General features: G+C 61.7%; 1 protein-coding gene and 1 long non-coding RNA gene across 9 annotated transcripts in view; both read right to left on the bottom strand.

Annotated features, from left to right (window-relative positions):
• LOC144365380 (uncharacterized) overlaps positions 1 to 4,547 on the bottom strand; it is a 12,236-nt gene extending 7,689 nt beyond the window's left edge. For 5 of the 8 annotated variants that reach the window (XR_013423731.1, XR_013423736.1, XR_013423737.1 and 2 more), the window contains exons 1-3: positions 4,189 to 4,547; positions 3,965 to 4,045; positions 102 to 201 (exon numbers count right to left, since the gene is read on the bottom strand). The gene's annotated coding sequence lies outside the window, so the exon portion shown is untranslated. The other 3 variants (XR_013423732.1, XR_013423733.1, XR_013423735.1) reach the window with 3 other exon arrangements.
• A 1,423-nt stretch (positions 4,548 to 5,970) lies between these two features.
• Positions 5,971 to 10,891, bottom strand: LOC120892684 (uncharacterized). Its single transcript, XR_013423730.1, has 3 exons — positions 10,113 to 10,891; positions 7,646 to 9,048; positions 5,971 to 7,210 (listed from the first exon to the last, which is right to left on the bottom strand). It is a non-coding gene; the product is annotated as an uncharacterized LOC120892684 (long non-coding RNA).
• Positions 10,892 to 19,881: the final 8,990 nt, after the last annotated feature.

The following is a 19,881-nucleotide window of genomic DNA, read 5'->3' as shown; positions in this document are numbered from 1 at the left end:
AGGGCTGGCTGGGGAGGGTTGTCGGGGGCAGTGCAGAGAGAGGTGCAGCCAGAGAACCCAGGCGGCCCCCTGCTCCTCCCCAGAGCCAGCAGGTAGCCCACCTCGGAGGGGTCCTTGCTGCGTCCTGATAGTCGCCCTCTTCTGTGTGTCAGGGCTTCTTCCCAGCAGAGGAGCCCAGGGACCATCGCTCTGGAAGTCCACCTGTGGCGGGGCGGCAGGAAGGCCAGGGTGGATCGCCCCAGCCCTGCAGCAGTCAGTGGCCACACTGCTGGCCCCACAGAGCCCGTGGTCCACATCCGGGGTTTTGCAAGCTGACTCTTCAATGCCGGGTTGTCTGGGGGACATGGGCCGAGCGAACCTCTTGGTCATTCTGTTGCTGGCCGACGAGGCTCTGTCTCTCTGTCTGGTTCACAAGTCACCACTGAGCCCTTCCCCAGCACCCGGCTCCCCGCCAGGCTTGCCCCCTCTGTGGATTCCTAGAGCATCTCTCCGGAAGCTTTGACCTTCAGACCCACACTGCTTCAGGGTCCAGTCCCGGCCAGGCGGCCCGACCTTGGAGACCCTTCCCTAGGTATTATGTGCCCCTGCGACCTGCACAGCCCCACCCCTGAAGCCCAGGGTGCGATCCCCGCTCTTCAGTGAGTCCTGAGGCCCTGGCAGAGGCCTGGCTCCATCCCGGGCCCCTTCCCTGAGTGCAGGCCTCTTTTACTGACTGTGAGGACAGGTTGTCCCCGTCCTCCCGGAAGCTCCCAGGAACCTCAGCCACGATGCCCACCTGGCAGAGATGAAGCCACCCCATGTGCGGACAACTGCCTTCCTGCTGGCCTCGTGTGGAGGACAAAGAGCTGGGGTCAGATACAAGCTGACCGGTGACCTATGCAGAAGACGCTGCCCTCTGCCCAGTACTATTTGTCCAAAGACCACTTGGAAGGGAGTCTTGGAAGCTCGCTGAACCCCAGCCACAGTGAGGTAGGGAAAGAGCCACACAGTGGCCAGGGCAGGTGGCCCAGTGTGAGGTGGGTGGCTATGCCCAGCATGGTGGGCCCAGGTAGGTGTCTGCTGGGGTCCCTCCAGACCAGATGGACCACAGCCTAGTTCCCCAGTCCCCGAGCCCCTGGCTGGGCAGCTGTACCCCTGGGGAACTTCAGGGCTGGCAGAGGGAGACTCACAGAACACCTGCCAGGCCTCTGCCCTCTGCTGGACCCCGGAAAACAGACTTAGGAAGGAGACTCTAAGCCAGCCTTGGTGGTGCACACCTGCAATCCCAGCTGCTCAGGAGGCTGAGGCAGGAGGGCTGAGTTCAAAGCCAGGCTCAGCAACTTAGTGAGACCCTGTCTCAAAATAAAAAATAAAAGGACTGAGGATGTGGCTCAGTGGGTAAGCCCTGGGGTTCAATCCCCAGTACAAACTGACAAACAGACACAATGTGAGCTCCTGAGCTGAGTCGGGTACAACTTCGACACCGTGGAGTCAGGGCCTTGCCCTCCTGGCCTCTGGCACGAGAGGAGGGGAGGAAGGGCCCGTCAGGCAGGGAGCCTCGGGCCCTCCCCCGTCTGGCAGGGGGGCTCCTGGCGGATGAGTCCCTCTTGCTGCCCTCCCCACTCTAGAGCCCGGGCAGGAGGTGGGGGCTTCCCAGCCCGCAGGCTTGCCTCTGGCCGCAGAGGCTCCTGGGATGGACAGAGGCTCAGCCCTGCTTAGGAAGTTTGCTGAGGCTTAGACGAGAAGCCGGGATTGGAGCAAGTGCGAGAGGCCATAGCTGTCCACACACGCCGGCCCGAGCGTCAACGAGGGGTACCTGGGCTCAGCCCTGCTGCACGGGGGACAGTTGGCCAGCATCTTGCTGGTGTCTCAGTTCTCAGACCTAATTCACACTGGAAAACTGAGAAGCCCACCTCCCGTAGGCCCCCATCTCTCAAAGGCCCCAACAGAGGCAAAGGGGTAAGCATAAGGAAGTGAGCTCTATAGGGGTATAGATGGAGCCCCGATCCTGGTCACACACTGAGCCCTACTCCTGGTTGCACACTGAGGCTTGGCGGAGCCCCAATCCTGGTCACACACTGAGCCCTGCTCCTGGTTGCACACTGAGGCTTGGCGGAGCCCCAATCCTGGTCACACACTGAGCCCTGCTCCTGGTTGCACACTGAGGCTTGGCGGAGCCCCAATCCTGGTCACACACTGAGCCCTGCTCCTGGTTGCACACTGAGGCTTGGCGGAGCCCCAATCCTGGTCACACACTGAGCCCTGCTCCTGGTTGCACACTGAGGCTTGGCGGAGCCCCAATCCTGGTCACACACTGAGCCCTGCTCCTGGTTGCACACTGAGCCTTGGCAGAGCCCCAATCCTGGTCACACACTGAGCCCTGCTCCTGGTTGCACACTGAGCCTTGGCAGAGCCTTGATCCTGGTCACACACTGAGCCCTACTCCTGGTTGCACACTCAGGCTTGGTGGAACCTTGATCCTGGTCACACACTGAGCCCTATTCCTGGTTGCACACTGAGCCTTGGCTGAGCCCTACTCCTGGTCACACACTGAGCCCTGCTCCTGGTTGCGCACTAATCAGCTTGATCTGCTCCAGCCTGGAAGCTGGGGGCTGTGGTGGTAGGGGTCTGGTTAAGGAGCCCCTCTACACACTGAGACTCAGGTTCGAGCACTCCTCCCTTCTCTGGGGACAGTGAGTTCCTTGCACATGGGTCAGGGCATTCTGCACCCCAGGGACTCTCTGCGCTCACTTGCTCTGGGCAGGTGGCTCCTAATGATGCCCGCTGAGGTGCCTCCTGAGTTTAAGAGGGGTCCTGCCATTCCAGGGGACCCAGCACTTAGCCTCCACCTCCACCTTGTGGCCTTGAGCTGTGGGTCCTGGGCCGGGCAGTCTCAGGGGGAGGAGGTGGGTGGGGCTCTGTCAGCGGGAAGCAGGCGCTGCCCCCTTCTTCCCGCTGCCCCGCTTCTCTCTAGACCTCTGGAACCGACGCTGGAAGCCAACTGAGAGTCACCTCCCTGTCTGGGAACCGACCCAAGCCACCAAACAGAATTAAGCAATCAAGCCCCTCCTCCCCCGGGTCCTCGGGGTCCTGGGGGCCCAACCAGCAGAAGCCCACTTTACAGTCCTGGGCCTCGGCCAGCAGGGAGGCCAGCAGGCCCTAAGGCTCCAGCACGCCCGTCTCAACATGCCCTCGATTCTTTCCCACATAAATATGCAGCCTTTAAAATTTAATAAAAAACATACCAATTATAAAAGCTATTTACCCAGTCAAATCAATCATGGGCCTGGCGTGTTTATGCCCGAGCACCTGATTTCAGCTCGTAAGTCACTTTTACACCCTCTTTAGGTGCTAACGACCCAAATGAACTGGCAGCAGTTCGAGTGATGGGCCACCTACCCTGGCCGCAGCCCCTTCCTTGGGCCCAGGAAGCTGGTTGCTCCAGGGTGGCCGGGTCGAGCAGGGTGTGGAGCCTCTGGCCTCAGGCCTACCTCCCTCTCCCCTGCAGGTAGGAGCATCGAAGTCACCTCCTCCAGGGAGCCCTCCCTGACCACCCCAGGACAGAGGGTGCCCCTCTCCTCTCTTTCTGGACACGAGCAAAGGGTTCAACTTCCCACTGTTTGCAGCCGAGACAGGGGCTCCTGGGGGTGGGCACAGAGGTGCAGTGGGACAGGGAGGAGGGGGATAGCCAGGCAGGGGGCTGCAGGCCAGTGAGGACCCAGGCTTCCTGGGCCTGGTCAGCCAAAGCCCAGAAGGGAGACGCTGGGCCAAGGAGAAGTCTGTGCCGTTTGGGGTTCAGTGGGTGCGCAGCATGGAGCAGAGGGAGGGCAGGAGGGCAGCGTCTGGCTTTAGTCTCGCCTGCCTCTTCCTGACCTCCACACTTGAGGCCCGTCTGGACCTCCTGAGCCTCGTGTCCCCCCTATGATGGAGACTGGTGTGGGTCTGAGCAGTCCGTGGGAGGCAGGCCGGTCCTCCTGCCACTCACCCGGTCACGACCGGAGCTGGTGTCCCTCTGCTTTCCACCTGGGTTCAGTGGCGTCCACTGGGAGGCAGCTCTGCTTGGAGGCTAAGCATACAGACTGATATCAGAGCCACTGGGGTCAGGGTCCCACTTGGCCAGTCATTCAACATGCAAAGCTGGACAGATCTCTTGGCCTTTTTGTGCCTCAATTCCTTGTGGCAACCCACATGCCACCACAAAGACCTTACCTGTACTCAAATGTCTGCTGGATTGCAGATACAGTAGCTGGAGCTGCAGCAGCCATTAGCAAGACCACCAGGCAAAGGGAGCTTGATCTCTGGTAGCTGGACCCCAAGTGCCTCCCCAGTCTAGGGCTTCAGTCTGTTGAGGTGAGGACACAATGCAGGGGCCAGCTCTTCCCTGCCCGCGAGCGGTGACGGTGGCAAGTGGTGGACGGTCTCTGTGCTTCAGCTGCCTCTTTCCTAACAGGGATCAGGGACAGCTCTGCTGGGGGTCCCTTGGGGATTAGGAACTGGGTGAGCTGTGAGGCCCGGTGCCTGCCATGTGGCAGGGCTCGCCGCAGCTCAGCGAGTTGGCTATCAGTCCTGCCGGGTGCTCCGTGATCACTTAGGAAATCTGCACATTTTATTCTGCTTAATCCTCTCAGCTTCCTGTTGGAATTTATCAGAAACCTCCTCAAAGGTTTCCAATCCACATTCACAACGTTGAAGCTCAGTGGCAAGTCACAGAGACTCAGAACAGCCGTGGCCCAGAGAGGCCCTGTCTTCCCTTCCCACGGGCCTGGGGTGGGCAATCCAGGGCCGGAGTGGGCTGTGCTCCTCGGAGCTCCCAGGGGCCAGGCTGCTTCAGTCCTGTGGGTGCACTGAGCCACGGAGCCTGCAGTTCCAAAGCCACATCATGGCGCAAAATGGGGGCTGCAGCTCCAATATCACATCCTAGGGCCCAGGAGAAGGAGGCAGGAGTGGCAACAGACTGCTGATCCTGCCCCTGAAGCTGCCCCTGTCACTGCTCACAGCTCAGAGCCGGGCACAGCAGCATCTAGCTGCAAGGGAAGCTGGCAGGTGACTGTGTGTGTGCTGCTGCCCAGTGCCATCAAGGAGGGAGGGCGGAACCGCACGGCAGGACTGACGGGCCGACACTGGGCCCTTGTCCAGCATAGCCATAGTGGCCTCTCCCGGGAAGATGCCATCTAGCCTAAAGCAGGACGTCTTAACCTCCAGACAGTGACCTTAGGAGCTGGGCGATTCTGTGTCCTGGGGCAGGGGCTGTGCTGTGTTCTGTGCCCTGTAGGATCTCAAGTGGCATCCCCACCCTGCACCCACTGGGTGCCCCTGCCTTGCTCCTGTTGTGACAACCAGAGATGGCCAAACGTCTGGGGGGGGGGCGGTCCCTGATTGAGAACCAATACAGGGACGTGGGAGAAGAAAGCCCTCCAGGAGGGACCGCGTGGGGACTTCCCGGCCCCGGGCCCCACCCAGGAACGCTGCTCTCCAACCCCCATGTCTGCAGGCGGGAGGTGCCCCTCCAACCCCCTCTTGCACCATGAGCTGAAGCCGGCCATGGGCGCTGCTCCTGGCAGGTGCTCACGTGACCCTGGATTGACAGCGCCCGGATGATGGTAAAACACCCATCAGAAGCAGGGAATCCAGAGCCAAAGAGAACCAAAGAGCAAGACATGGGGTGGGGGTGCATTTAAAACCAGAAGAATAGATGAAATGGCAGCTGGTCACAGGAGACTGGAAACTTTTGCATATGGCAGATGAGAAGAGGTTTCTTCTAATTATTTTTCTACAAATATATATTTTTGTGTGCCCAGGAGAGCCGCTATCGTGTGGGGAGAACACGCTAAGGGCGGGCATCGTTGGTGCGGAACGAGTTCACAAAGGTCCTCAGTAACGCCCGGCCTTCAACTAGACACTGACCAAAGCCCACAGCTGCGCGATCCACATGCAGCCAGGAAGAGACTGTGGAGGAACGTGTTCCCTCCCTGGTAATAACGGAAATGCACATAACGACAAAATTCTCCTCTTATTAACATGGGGACAGACACTGAAATGTGCCGATGTCCACAGTGTGCTTTTGGGCTGGAAGCTGCGTGTTTGGTGGCTGAGCCTGGGGGGCTGTGTTGGGGCAGGCAGGGACTTCCGGGAGCAGGCAGCCGGCCACGTGACCACACTTCTAGAAAGCCCCCCCCAAGACGGGCAAGTTAATTGCTTGGCTGCTGTCCCGAGGAAGTAATGCAAAACACAAAAATATATATTTGTAGCAAAATAATTAGAAGAAACCCAAGTGCCTGAACATGGGGAATGTTTAAGTAACCTGTGGTTTATCCACTCGAAAGAATATTACAGCCATTAAAAACTAATGTGCGCTAAGAGTCCGTGCAGAGACCTCGTGCAGGGAAGGAAAGGCAGGATCCTAACAAGACACAATGCGACGATGCGACGTGTTCCAACAGGGAGATGAGGAGATTGGGGCCTGTCAGAGGGATTGTGAAACAAAGTGCCTTAACCAACGGGGCGGGGACCAGCCTGCGGGACATCCCGCATGAGCCCGCCCAGCCGTGCGGTGGGTGCAGGCAGAGCTGCTTTGCTGGCTCCGGCTGTCCCCCAGTGTCTCTCACCCAGATGGCTCTACCCTCCACAGGACTCACGCACGTTTCTGCAGGAGCCCTGCTAGCTGCAAAAGAAATGGCTTGTGGGTGACGATGCCACGTGACCCGGGACTTCTCCGCTCTTCCGAAGTTGTGAGAAATAATTGACATTGGGGGGATGTGGGCTTGCTGGCAGCATCCCATTGTGCTCCCCCAGCCCCGGCCCCTCCCTGGGGTGGGGCAGGCAAGGTAGGTGCCAACTGGCCTCCTAAATCCATTTAGGGAAGGTGTTGGCCGCTGGGGACAACACGGAGCAGAACATGCCCCCCACATTCACAGTAGCATGCCTTGAGTCACACGTGTGTGCGGCAAACGTGACAGATATTTGTGTAAAAGGCTCTTCCCCGTGGCGCCGGCCGGGAGTAGCTAGATTTCACATTAACTCCTCTGTCGTAGCTGGAGGGTCAGCAGGAGTCTCTTCTGTGCCTCTGGTCCCAGCTTAATTACTGGTCAAGTCCTGGTTTGGGTGAGAAGTCTCAGAGTCCTGCCATCCTTCCTGCTCTCCGAGGGGACGGTTGTGGGTGATGGCTGGTCTCGGATGATCCTGGATGCCCCACTCAGCACTCAGCACCCAGGGAAGACAGGTCTGGGGGCCTCTGAAAAATCCAAGTCCACGGACAGCCATGTACAGGTCATTCTAGGGCCGTGGGCTGCTCCCCACGCGACGCCCTGGAGACCTGGACAGTAACCTGGAGGCCTCGGGGAAGCCGTGGCACATCTCAGGCCACCCCCTGCATATGTGGCCACGGCCTGCACAGGGCCAGGATCCTGACAGTAGCTGTGGGGTCCTAGCTTTGCTGGTGGCTTGGGCAGGGACAGGCCTTTTAAGCTGGGCCACACCGGCCCTCCCCGCTGGCCACAGGTGGCCATCCTGCTGCTTCCACCACCAACCCCGCCCTGTGGGGCTGGTCACATGGATTTGTCTCCTGCCTCTGGGCCAGGGAGTACCCCATTTTCCCTGGCTTTCCCAGGGGTGACTCCCACCCTCCAGTGAGCAGATCTGCTGTGGGGTGGGTTGGCCGGCACCCCACCTCAGCTGCGCAAGTCCTCCAGCCGTGGAGTGGTCTGTGGCCAGGCCACGTGTTGGGAGAGCGTGTGCTCCCTAGGCTGGCCAGGCGGAGCGCTGGGGCCTGTGCGGAGGGGCGGGGTACGTCCGCAGGCCTCGGGGGTCTCTGGGGCTTCCCCACGGGCCGAGGTCTCCTCTCAGCTTCAGGAGTCGCCTCGGAGCTCGAAGGCCCCTCTGATGTGAGCCTGCTCTAGGAGCCAAGTCTGGGTTTCAGGATTCCGGGGGGCCAGGAGTGGGGAGCTCCAGTAGCCTCCCGGGGGAATCTGGCTCCATCCTGGTCTGGAAGGTTCTTCCTGACCCTCATGTGGATGCAGATGCACCACGGGGCTCCCACACTGAGTCAGCTCTGGACAGGTGTCAGGTGGAAAGAGGGAGGGTCCCCCCGGGTCCCCCCCACTGGAGAGGAGGGAGACGGGGACACTACGGGTCCTGCTCAGAGTGATGTCACTGGAGAGAGAGCACTTGGCCAGACTGCCCACTCCACCTGTGAACCTGCCAAACCTAGGGCCAGTGACCAAGTCCCTGTGGCTCAGTTTCTCCAATGCAAGTGGGGCGGGGTGGCCAGCTGTCCCCTGGATGGCTGTGATGCGGGAGGAGTGGCAGCTGTGGGAGCCGATGGGGGCCCTGCATCAGGCGAGAGTGCTGAGGGGGAGAGTGGGGGCTGCAGGCACGCCCAGGGAGCGGCCGCCAGCCTGGGGTGCTCTGGAACGTTCTGGAATAGCTGGTCTGTAAATGTGGGAGTTAGGGAGTTACTGAAGAGGAGGGGGAGCTGGTGGTGGCAGGAGCAGGGTGCTGGGGCAGGGCACATGGCTCAGGCAGAGGGTGCCAGACCTGGGCTGCCCAGGGGAGATGTGTGTGGTGTGCCCTGAGCAGGGCGGCTGGAGGGAGGGCGTGCTGAGAGCTGGGTGGGCAGGGTCAGGTGGCGCCCCCAGTGTCACCATGGGCAGCGGAGATGGAAAGGCAGAGAGAGAGGGAGGTGAGCAGGAGCCAGGCCGTGGCAGCCCCATGTTCATGGGGACCTGGCTGTGCGGTCACACCCAGGAGGTTGGAGGGGGCCCAGCTTGCGCCCAGGAGGCAGACTGCATCAGACACCAAGCCGTCACCCACTGGGACTCAGCAGGCAGGGCCTGGTGGGGCTCTGTAGGCTGGGGAGCCTACAGTGGACGTGTCTGCAGGGCGGCTGCCCTCCCGGGGCCAGGAGAAAGGGGCTCTGCTGCGGCTTACCTCCTCCGGGCTCAGGGAGGAACTGGCCCTTCTAAGGCCCCTTTGTCCAGGCCAGGCCTCTAGCACCATCCCCCCCTTGGACAACTCGAGCCAGGCTGGCCAGGGGTTCACAGGAAGTCCTTCCCCTCCGCCATCTCACATGACCTGGTTAGGAGATAACGGTCCTGTGCTCACCCCGGGCCCGGGGGTAGGCAGCCTGAGGACACCATCATGGAATCTGCATGCTGCAGAGGACAGGTGTGCTGGACAGTGGCTGTTCTTCCCAGGTTCCTAGACAGGGCAGGACTGAAGCCCTTTCTCAGCAGGAGACCCAAGTGGGGACTGCTGGTGAGCCTTTAATAAGAGAGCTATTGCCCCCCACTATTCCAGGAGGAGTCTGGCCACTGACCTGAAGGGAAAGAGGGATACGGAGGGAGGGGAGAAGGGAAAGCAAGAGGGAGAGAGAAGGGGAGGGAGGGAGGAAGTGAGAGCAAGGGGAGAGGAGGGAGGGAGGAGAGGGGAGAGGGAGGGGGAGAGAGGGGAAGGGAGAGGGAGGGGGGGGGAGAGGGAGGGAGAGAGGGAGGGGGAGGAAGAGGGAGAGGGAGGGAGAAAGAAGGGGAGGGAGGGAGGAAGTGAGAGCAAGGGAGAGGAGGGAGGGAGAGAGGGAGAGAGGGAGGGGGAGGGAGAGAGGGAAGGGGAGGGATAGAGGGAGGGGAGGGGAGGAGAGGGAGAGGGAGGGGAGAGAGAAGGGGCGGGAGGGAAGAAGTAAGAGCAAGGGGAGAGGAGGGAGGGAGAAAGGGAGAGGGAGGGGAGGAAGAGAGAGGGTGGGTGGGGGATGGGGGGTGGCTAGAGAGTGGCCTGGAGAGAAGAGAGCCCTGGCTGGGGCTGCCAGCGGAGGGCGGAGCAGCCTCCTGGCACTGGCCTAAAGCAGCCTCAGGACCCCCTCCCTCCCCGCAAGCCTGTTTCCCTGGAGCCCCGCCCCCTGGCTCTGCCCACCCTTGTCCTTGCTGGCCTCTGAGTGCCCTCAGACCCACCTTCTTTGTCCCTCTTCTTGCCAGTGCCATCCCGGTGTCCTCCGCAGGAGCACAGGGTGGGCAGACCAGAGGGACCTGCCTTGTCTCCCGTCCCACCCAGCCCTCCAGGATCAGGATCGGGGCCTCTGAGGCTCCTTGTCCTGTCAGCCCCTGGGGGACTTGCCAAGCTCCTGGGAATCAAGGGGAGATTCTCACCTGAGCTCGGTGGCACCACATCTTGATTTCCCTCCTGCCATGGATCCCACTTCCTGCCAGGAGAGGAGGAGTGACAGGCGGCTGTGTCACCTGAGGGCACATCATTTGATGGGAAATCGCCTTTCCAGGGTAGGAAGGGCGGGAGTGCTGGGCTCCCTGGGCCACCCTCCCGAGGGGCCTTGACGGGGTCTGCAGGAGCCCTGCTGGGCTGGGGCTGGGCTGGGAGGAGCATGGGGGTCCAGAAGCATGGCCTCCCTGGAGGAGCCAGAGCCAGAGCCGGCAGAGATCATCCCGGACAGGATCTCTAGGGGGTGTGCTATGGCCAGGAGGCACCATGGGGTCTGTGGGAGCAGCGGAGTCATTGTCACTGAGGGAGGTTCCTGGAATCCAAGGCCTCGACACGCCCAAGTTCATGACCAGGAAGACTGGGCTCCCGATGCACCACTCTGGCATGGCACGTGCCCAGCCCTGGCGGGGCACAGCGTCATGAAGAGTGTTTGCCGACAAACACGGTCACTTCTGATGTTGTCACCCTGACAGCTGAGTTCAAGGCCATTTCTGAACTGCCGTCAGGTCCCCCCTCAGCTGAGCAGTGCTCTACTACAGAAGGACTCGGGGCATGAGGAGGTCTCCAGGGGCAGGTGGAGTCTCACCTGCCAGTCCTGCCCTGCAGGGACTGAATGTCCAGGGTCTGCAGACTCCAGGTCTTCAGGGGAGTGTCCAGGGCCACCTGGGCAGGTTCAGACAGGTCCCAGAACCGCCTTCTCAGAGGTGTCCCTCACTCTAGGGCAGTGCAAGGGCCTGTCTTGCCTGGGAACCCAGCCCCCCCACCCCTCCCCAGCGCCCCACCTTGCCTGCCAAGGGCTTCCACAGCACCAGTCCCCGCTGCTCGGAGCCCTCCTGGGCCCCTGGGTGGGGTAAGGAGGTCCTCCTAACCTTCCCCTCTTGCGCTTGGGGCCCCACTGTCTCTGCTCCTGAGGTCCTCCTGGCCCACAGCCCCTGCTCTGCCTCGGCCCTGACATTCTAGTTCTGGCGCAGGTGGGGCTTGTCCTGGCTGCCTAGGAAGGTTGGCAGCCCCCCAGCCCCTCCTGGCTCAGCAGCTGCCCCCAGACCTGCATGAGCCCCTGGCTGGGCACATCCGGGGCTTCCTCTACAAGCACCCCCAGTGGCCAGGGCAGCTCTCACCCCTCCCTGTCCCCGCCCTCTGTCCACCCTTCCTTGTCCTCCTCCTCTTCCTCTCTGCTCCCTCATGTTGCCTGGCATCCTGGGAACTCCAAATGTCTGGGGGGCATTCTGCAGTGGTGGGCTTTCTGGCTTTGCAGCAACTGGTCTTAAGGCCTGGCACTTGTACCCTGATCTCCTCAAACCCCATTCTGCAGCAGCCCTGGTGACAAAGAAAAGTTGGCGTCACCCACCTGGCAAGTGAGGGGGTGGCAGGCAGTCCCCAGGCCTCCCAGCCCTGAACCTCTTCTATTTATAACCCAAGCCCTGCGTCGGCAATTGCTATTCAGCTCAGGGGAGGCTGTGAAATAAAATTGTATAACAGAATTTATTCTTCCCAGTCCTCCTATTAAATCTCACCTCAGAACCGGCTCCCCAGCCGGGGGACCCCCGCGTCTCCTCGGGGCAGGCTCACCAGGACTGCCACCTGCTCGGTGCCTCCAGCTGCCAACCCGGCTCACGTCTGCGCCAGGGAGTTCAGATCTGCCTGTCCTTAGGGCGGCCATGGGAAGCTGGGTCCCCGGCTCTGGCAGGAGACTCCAAGGACCCTGAGGCTTTGGAAGCAGGAGGGGCACGGGCTGCAGCGGGCACGGCAGGCAACTGGCCCTGGAAGTGACCAGGGCCATTCAAGGTCCCAGTCCTCCAACCTCTACCCTGTCTACTCCCATGGTGTGCCCTTGCACGGGAGCTGCCCTCCTTGTGCCCCACGAGGACCAGCCCCAGGGCCTGGGCAGCTCAGGCTCCCAGTGCTTCCCCTGCCCTCCCCCAGCCCGAACCCCAGGGTCCTGGCCATCCAGGGTGGTCATGGGCTTTGCCTCTGCGGGGTGGACAGCGGGTGTTCAGCAGATGCCTGGGCCAGAGCTAAGAGCCTGGCCTGCTTGGGCAGGTCCCTGGGGGATCGGTCCCCCACCCCCAGGGGAGGGGTTTCCACCGCCTTTGCCACAGGAACCAGGCAGATGAGGCCGCCCGTGAGCTGACCGGGGAGAGCCCACCAACTCCAGCTCTTCCCTCTCAGAGGAGTGGGGCCATCCTTGCCCCAGAGGGGCCGGTCTCTTGGGACGGGGACTCTGCCAAGGCATCCATCCCCTCATCCAAACTGTGTCAGATCAACGGAGCCACCATACTGCAGGCTGAGCCTGGAGGCTGGCCTCCCGGGCTCCCAGCCCCCGCCTGGCCTGCAGGGCTGGGCTGCGAGAGGGGCCGCTGCTCCTGGTGAGGCCTCTCTGAACTCTCCTAGACAGCCCTCCCGGGCCTGGAGCAGAGCCAGACCTAAATGTAGATGAAGGAGCGCCGCCCACGCAGCCTGCGGCAGCCTCGGTGTTTTTAGAGTGATTTCCTCAGAAGGGAGGGGTGGGTGTGGAGGCCCAGACACCGCTCTGTGCCCACGTGCTGTGTCCTCGTGGGGCACGGCTGCTCCCACCCCACCCTGAACACGCAGAGCTGAGGTTCCCGGGGTCCCCTTGCCAGGGAGGAATCCGAGGTGGCCCAGGGCCTCCCGGCCCAGAGCCCTCACCTGGGACCAGCTCACTGTCCCCACCGGCTGGGAGAGCCCCATCTTGCCACCATTCTGTAAGGGTCCTAACAGGCCACAGTGCCCAGCGTCCCTGTGCCACACAGCCTTGTCCTGAAGGCAAGGTGGCCTTCAGAGGAGGGAGGCAGGTTGGCCAGGCACCCTGGGCTGCACAGGAGGCCTGCTCTGTCTGCACAGAACGTCACAAGCAGAGTGGGAAGAGTGTCCCAGGTCCCCCAAGCCAGGGGCCTGGGGCAGGCCTTTCTGCCTGGGGTCCCTCGGTGCGGCACTCTCCAGGCACAGGTGCTGATAATGACGATGGTGGTGGGGACCTGGTAGTGCTGTGTGGTGAGGGGGCCACCAGGCCCCTTCCGCCCCCAGGCCCCCAGAGCTCAGCTCCTCGTCCGTCCTGGCTCCTGGGTCTGGGCTGCCGGCTCAGCCTTCCCTCCCCTGGGTCTCGCTCACCACAGGCCTCGACCGAGCACCTGCAGCCCTGCGGGTGGCCAGGGATCCCACGTGTGGCCAGACGCGAGGAGACTTTACTAGGAAAGAGGCACTAGGACAGGGCTCCGAGCAAGGGGCCAGGGATGGGGGGAGGGCACTGTCCCGAGGCCGAGGCTGTGGGGCTCCTCTGTGGTCAGGGGCTCCACAGCCTCACAGGGGTCAAGGTTACGACCCACTTAGGCCAATGTGACGCCAGGCAGGAGCCAGGCAACGTCACTCAGTGACAGCCCCGAGAGGTGAGGCAGGGCTGGAGGCTCACCTGGGGACGGAGCCCGTGCCTGGAGGCTGGCCGAGGCGGGCCTCCCGGGGCACCAAGCCCACCAGCAGGGACTTGTCCAGTTTGAGTTCTTCAGTACTAGCTTATGAGGTGGCCTGGGGTGATGAGCACCAACCCCAAATGTCCTTTGACTTTGTCCCTTTCTCTGTCACCACTAGACTCCTGGGAGGTGCCCTGTGGGGTTGGCTGTTGAATGTCCCCTGCTCTAGATACGGGTCTGTGTTTCCTGCAGGGGAAGGTCCACCACCCTGTTTTGTCCCTCTGGGGCAGCTCCAGGTACTGGAGCTGAGCAGTCATGGTGACTGGCTGGGGGGGTCTGATGGCCAGGTCACCTGCAGGTAAGACTCCACACCTGCCGTGCCTACCCTCCCGTCGTGCCAGTCCTAGGCTGCAAGGACAGCTCATTGACTCTCCCTGCATCCCCTGCGGGCTCTTGTGGAACTCCTGAGCCAAGGATGACCAGGGCAGGGTCGGACCCTAAAGCCTGTGTGTGCTGAGGACCGGGCCTGGGAGGGCCACAGGAGGGTCGCGTCCGTCTCCGACCCCCAGGCCTCCCCTCGGCATCTTGGCCCTGTGTCCCCTGAGAGATGACTCTTTCTCTGTGAGAGGCACAGGCAGGAGCTGCTCCGGGTTCAGGGGGATCTAGGCGTCTTCCAGGAGGCCGCAGCGAGGTCCCCCTGCCCAGCCACAGTGGCCCTGCTCCCAGCCCGGCAGGGCCTGGGGAGCCTGGCAGGCAGAGGAGGCTGAACCCGGTGGTGCACCTGGGAAAGTGGGCCACGGGTCTGCGAGGCTGGGGGAGACGCCGCCATTCCAGGCTGGGGTGGACACACTGGGGACACACTGGGGACACACTGGGGACAGGGGGCTACAGGCCTCGAGGCAGGTGGACGGGCTGGTGGGCGAGGGGCTGGGAGGCGGCCAGTGTGGGCCTGGTGGCCTAGAGTTCAAGGAGGGAGGGAGGCAGATCCCTCTGGGTGGCTCATCCCCCAGAGCAGGGCGCTCTGCAGGGGCTGGCTGGCTGGCCAGTAGAGCCCATCTGCACGGCCACATGGTCTCTGGGGGAAGGCAGCCCAGCCCTGTCAGGACAGATTGTCCCAGTAGCTGGTGCTTGTGTGGCTGTCGTGGGACAGGGTTGGGCTATCTATCGGCCCCGACACCTGCCCTGCAGGCTGCTCTCAGGAGAGCTAAGGCAGGCCCTCTTCCCTGCTGGGGGACCCAGGAACTCTCCAGGCCACACCTCCAGGCTCATCCCACAGGCACATCTGGGTGGCTCTCTTCCCTCCCCCAAGGGTCTTCAAGCACCTACTGTCCTCGTGAGTGTCAAAGCCAAGTCAGGGCTGTGACCAGGTCTGCTGATGAGGAGACGGGACCACCGGGAGCAGTCCTCTGGGAGCCTTGTAGGCATGGGTCTCGGCCCCGTCCGGAGCTCCTTTACCACTTGTGACCCCTGCTGAGCTGGACCGTCCTGACCTGGCCTGGCCCCTGTCCCCAAAGACAGCAAAGTGAGGGATGATCCTCGATGCTGGCCAGGTGGAGGGGGCGGGGGAGATTAATTAGTTCTTGTTAGCCGGGAGTCAATTTGCAGGCCTTCAATGAGAGCTCGATAAGAGAAGGTTGTTGACAAATTGGAGGAGATTCCAACCAAACATGGCAGCTCTTGAGGCACAGAGTGAGGACAGGTGCAGGGAGCGTCTACTCTGCGGCTCCCTGGCCAGGTGGGGCTCATGAGCCCCAGCAACCCACCACCTCGGCCCCGTCACGCCCAGCTCCTGCTGCTGAAACCTCTGTGCACCCATTTTGAAGATGGACATGGCGAAGCTCCTGGAGGCCCCTGAACTGGACCCAGGGCACATGGTGGGGGCAGTGGAGTCAGGACTAGATGTCCCGTCCCCATCCCCCACCCCACTGCCTGGGACTCTCTGGGACAGGGCTACTTGTGTGGGGGCCCAGGGCCTTCTGTTCTGGGCCTGCAGACCCTTATCCCACCATAAGGAGGCCAGCAAAGACCCCAGACCTGACAGAAAGTCTAGGTTAGTGCCTGGACTCTGCACCCTGAGCCTGGGCTTGGTGTCCCCTGGTGTCCTGCCTTCTGCAGGTGCTCAGCGCAGGACAGCTGGTCAGTGCATGGCTCTGGACTCAGTTTTACCCTCTGAGAACTGGAAGGATATCCCACTGTCCACCAACCCTCCCCTCCTGGGCAGTCTGGACCTCTACAGTGCAAAGCTGCCCGTCCAGAGCCTGGGGACTGGAGGCCGAGGCCGCCCACACCCGTCTTGGAAAGTGCAAGGAGTTCCCAGCTGACAGCAAGGGTGAGGGCGGCCCTGGCCAAGGCCCTGGGGATGCAGAGGAAGGCTGGGCCCGGCTGGTGGGAGGGGGTGCTCAGGGACCGTGGGCAGGGCCTGGGAGCCTCCACCCCATGAGCGCCCGGCGGGCAGGTCAGCGCCTGGCTCCTGGTGGCTGCCAATCCCCCGGGGCCGCGGGCCAGCCCACCCTGCAGAGCTGTCTGGCCTGGTGTGAAAATGAAGATTGATCATGCGGAAGGCTCTGCGGAGCGGCCGGAGTTGCAGAAATACAGAGCTTCATTATTATTTTAAGTGTTACTCAGCTGCTTTATTGAATTCTCAAAGTCAGGAAAAATTCTGGCGAGATAAGAAGTTGACATTTTCAGAAGCAGCAACGGGAGCCGTGCGGGCGGCGAGGACAGAGCGCAGCGCCTGCTTGGCATGAGAAGGCTCAGCCCACCGCCACCACCCACGCCACCTCGCGCTCATGCTGACTCAGGACCACGGCCCGGACGCCCGGGACCGCGCCTCCCTGGCTCCCTACCCCCACCCATCTGCCTTTCTTCTTTGAACACCTACTATGTGCCAGGCTAGAGGGCAGACTGGCCCGGACACCACCTCCTCTCTGGCTTAGTCTCAGTGCAATAGTGGGTGATGACAAGTCACGGTAAGAAGCAGCCTGAGAGTGACAGGGAGGCGCGGGCAGCCCAGGAGGAGCCCATCCTCCCAACAGCCAGGAGCCCACAGGCAGCTGCGCCACCTTGCTCAGCTCTGCCTGGAGGGGCTGGCGGAGACGCTCAGCAAGCTCTAAACCCCAGGGGAAGAGCAGAGTGAAGGGACAAGACAGCTCTCAGCGAGTCCCCGAGGGGACTTCTGTTCTGGTCATGAGGGGAGCGTGGGTTTCCCGGAGGACATTGTAGGCCATCATTTGCAAAGGACATTGCTGGACAGGGCTCTGCAGGATGGTCCATACTGGAGAAGAAGTAGGGAGGAGGCTGGGGCAGAAGGTAGAAGGATGCTGGGGAGGAGGCTGCGGGAGGAGGCTGCGGAGGAGGCTGGGGAGGAGTGTGGGCCGGATGGCCGCCCCCTCAGACCCCAGCTGGAGTCCTGTCTGTGTGAGTGGATGAAAGGCGACTCTGAGGCCAGCAGGCCTGGGAGGTGAGAAGAGGAGCACGTTCTCAGGTCACAGAGCGTCTGGGGATGCAGAATGTTCCCCAGCAAACTGAAGTTCCAGGTGGTTGTCGTGGGCCTTCCCTGCATTGACACAGGCTGAGTGGCAAACAGACGCGGCGGCACCCCCCGAAACGCACGCAACACAGGCATGCGACGTCACACAGACATGCGTCCACCCATGGACACCCGACACGCAGGCCCATGGGCCTCCTGCTTCGCTTCACCCAGAGCTGCCATCTGTGTGCCACCAGCTTGACCTCCCCCTCCCACCCAGCCCTCCAGTAAGGGGCCCTGGACCCTGCCCTGTGCCTTGGCCACCAAGTATAAAGGCGACACACCGCCCTCTCCAAGGGGCTCGCGGTCTGACTGCGAGGTGCACACTGGGCGGCTGTGGCCGGGCTGGGCGGGAGCTCTGGGCCTTACCCAGCCAGCAGGCAGGGTCATGGCCTTGAGGGCCCGTGGGAACCGGGCTCCAGCCCAGCCAGGCTACGGACAGAGCCGCGAGGCAGCCCCGAGCTGCACATCCTGCACGGTGACGGGCGGGAGATGGGTTTCTCCTTGGGCTACGGGACCCACGTGTGTCTGCTCAGTGCTGCTGAGCGCGTCCCCGTCAGGCCTCCTGCTAAGGGACTCACTGATTCTCCACAGAGATGTGTGGAGCACCCCTGTTCTGTGAGTGTGTGTGAGTGTGAGTGAGGTGTAGTGAGTGTGAGAGTGTGAGTGTGTGAATGAGAGTGAGTGAGGGTGTGAGTGTGAGTGTGTGTGAGTGTGAGTGTGTGAATGAGAGTGAGTGTGTGAGAGTGTGAGTGTGTGTGAGTGTGTGAGAGTGTGAGAATGTGTGAGAGTGTTAGTGAGTGTAAGAGTGAGTGTGTGAGTGTGAGTGTGTGTGAGTGTGAGTGAGTGTGAGAGTGAGTGTGTGAGTGTGAGTGTGTGTGAGTGTGAGTGAGTGTGAGAGTGACTGTGTGAGTGTGAGTGTGAGAGTGAGTGAGAGTGAGTGAGAGTGTGAGTGTGAGAGTGTGAGTGTGTGTGAGTGTGAGTGTGTGAATGAGAGTGAGTGAGTGTGTGGATGAGAGTGTGAGAATGTGTGTGAGTGTGTGAATGAGTGTGAGAGTGAGTGTGTGAGTGTGGGACAGTGTGTGAGTGTGTGAGAGTGTGAGAGTGTGTATGTGAGACTGTGTGTGAGTATGAGAGTGTGTGAGAGTGTTAGTGAGTGTAAGAGTGAGTGTGTGAGTGTGTGACAGTGTGTGAGTGTGTGAGAGTGTGAGAATGTGTATGTGAGACTGTGTGTGAGTATGAGAGTGAGTGTGTGTGTGACTGTGAGAGTGTGAGACGTGTGTGTGTGAGTGTGTGTGTGACTGTGAGAGTGTGAGACTGTGTGAGAGTGTGAGAGTGTGTGTGTGAGGGTGTGACTGTGAGAGTGTGAGACGTGTGTGTGTGAGGGTGTGACTGTGAGAGTGTGAGACTGTGTGTGTGAGGGTGAGAGTGTGTGTGTGAGGGTGTGAGTGTGAGAGTGTGTGAGGGTGGGAGTGTGTGTGTGAGTGTGTGTGTGTGACTGTGAGAGTGTGAGAGTGTGTGTGTGAGGGTGTGAGTGTGAGAGTGTGAGAGTGTGTGTGTGAGGGTGTGAGTGTGAGAGTGTGAGAGTGTGTGTGTGAGGGTGTGAGTGTGAGAGTGTGAGAGTGTGAGACGTGTGTGTGTGAGGGTGTGACTGTGAGAGTGTGAGACTGTGTGTGTGAGGGTGAGAGTGTGTGTGTGGGTGTGAGTGTGAGAGTGTGTGAGGGTGGGAGTGTGTGTGTGAGCGCGTGCAGCACAGGGCTGAGGCTCTGGCAGGGAATGTCCCCTTGGGTCCTGACAGTGTCCCTCGCGGCCTCAGGAGTGTGCTCTCTCTGCCTGGCCTGTGCTCGCTGGGCCTCCCTCCTGGTGGCCCCTGCCCCAGAACCTGCTCAGGGGCAGCTCCTGGTCGGGCTTCTTCTAGCCACCCCTCGGCACAGCCTGAGGGCCACTTGCAATGCCTCCTGGCCCCTGAGGCCCTCTGCCCTAGCCACAGAGGCCTCCCCAGGGTCTTCGCCTCCTGGGCTGTCCCACAGGCGCCATGTGCACGCTTTGCTCTGGTTGTTGGCTCCATGTCCGGCTCTCCCCTCAGACAAGCTGCGTGAGCACAGGACCCTGGTGACCGGCTGCTGTCCCTCGGCAGTACCCACCGAGGAGTCGTGGATGGGTTACCTGTTATCAGGGGTGCGTTATCATCTTGGTTCAGGGGAACCAAGGTGAACCACTGGCTCGTGGAGGTCACAGAAGCCAGGCCTGCCTGGGCCCAGGGCAGGGCTCTTGGTCACTCTGTCAGTTCAGGCACCAGGGGACATAAACCTGCTCTTCCGCTTCGGGTCCCTAGGTGACTAGGGCAGTAAGAAGGAGCACAGAAGGGTAGACCAGGCAGGTTGGGGGAGGCGCGGCCAGTCCAGGGAGCCTGCATGGCGGGGTGGGCATGGCGGGGTGGGCATGGTGGGCGAGGAGGGGCTCTCCAGGGAGTTGGGGCCTGGGCCATGGTGGCATCACCGTCACCAGCGCTGCCATCGTTCCGAGTCCCAGCTGGGAGCCAGGCAAGGTGCTGGGCAAGGAGTGGACAAAGTGTTATCCAACCTCAGGGATGTAACTTTCCCACCGTGTGGGTGGGTGAGGGTCCGAGGCCGCACAGAGGCCAGGAGGTGTGCCCTGGATGCTGGGTGCTCTCTCCCGCCTCTGCCCCTGCTATCTCCCTGAGGAGGCTGGAAGCAGGGCAGCTACGGGATCAGGTTCCCCTGAACC

Source organism: Ictidomys tridecemlineatus, chromosome 7 (assembly GCF_052094955.1).
Source record: "Ictidomys tridecemlineatus isolate mIctTri1 chromosome 7, mIctTri1.hap1, whole genome shotgun sequence".
NCBI lineage: Eukaryota > Metazoa > Chordata > Mammalia > Rodentia > Sciuridae > Ictidomys > Ictidomys tridecemlineatus.
This window is presented reverse-complemented; position numbering and strand designations above follow the sequence as displayed.